Genomic DNA, 1,218 nt, shown 5'->3' with positions numbered 1-1,218 from the left:
CCCTGGGGCCCCCGAGGGACTTTGCGCGGACGTGCGGGCGGCAGTTCGTCAGGCGATCCGCCCACCCACCGGGCGCTCGCCTGCGTGGCTTGGGGTCGCGGCCAGGCCGAGCAACGCTGCCGCAGACATTCGGGCGCCGGCTTTTGCTAGGCCAGAGCTTTCGGCCCCGTGCGTCAACGCCAGGAAGGGGTCGCTGGACCCCGTGGCGGGACGGCGCGGCTCGGCCTCCTGAGTCCATTTCGAATGGCCGCCCCTTGCGCCCACTGGCCGCCTTCAGCGTGTCGGCCGCTGTCGAGTCGCGCCAGCAAACTCCTGACTTCGGGTGTGGCACTCTTCGCGGCTGGAGTGTTGGCCTGACGACCTTACACAAATTCCGATCCGCTCCTAAAACTACCACGCATTTGTTCTTTTCCTCTACTTCTATAAATATCCGGTGGGTTTATAGTTCTTTTCTGTTGAGTCCTGTATTGGTATAATCTATGGATCTGCTGCTGTGTCTGTTTCTTCTTTTTTTTCTTTTTTAGTTGACTGCCCAGACTGGTCCCGGACCGGCGGGCTCAGGCAGTCCACTCACCTCGGCCTCCCAAAGCGCTGGGATTACAGACTGAGTCCCCGAGCCTGGCCTGTTTTCTTCTCTTAATTTCTTTTCTGCCGTCTTGTATGTCCTATAATTGTGTTTTTGATTTTGTAACATTCTATTTTACTTTTTAAAATTTTTTTTATTTTAAAGATGCGGGGTACAATTCAGAGTTGGGTGTGCAAAAGTTCATTATGCAGGTACCCTTGGTGGTGAGGTGCGCCGCCCCCCGCGTCCCCCCAACCCCCAGGCAGATTCCCACTCCTGCCAACATATTCTATTTTAAAAGGGCCATTAAAGACAGAAGTCCATTTTCTTTTCCTCCAGAGGGGATTTGCCCTTTCCCTGCTAGATAGAGTGAAGGCAGATCGCTTCCATTCCTCTAGGAAGTGAGCGGGGCTAGGGCTAGGGTGCCACTTTGGTTAGATTCCAAGTGTTTCTCTAGTTTGGCCCGTCTGTGGAATGAGATCTGTCACGTGTTTATTGTGGGCTTGTCTCTTCCAGATCCTTGTTTTTACGCGCAAGACTATGGAAGGTTTTAACCTTGTCTTTCCAGCCCAGCCATCCATCCTTCCATGCTGCCCTCATACTTGGCAAGTGCCGGACTAGGCCCCCGATCATGCATTTGGGGGTTCCTTCAG

The sequence above is a fragment of the Carlito syrichta genome, unplaced genomic scaffold (assembly GCF_000164805.1).
Source record: "Carlito syrichta isolate Samal-C Ts95f unplaced genomic scaffold, Tarsius_syrichta-2.0.1 Scaffold308800, whole genome shotgun sequence".
NCBI lineage: Eukaryota > Metazoa > Chordata > Mammalia > Primates > Tarsiidae > Carlito > Carlito syrichta.
This window is presented reverse-complemented; position numbering follows the sequence as displayed.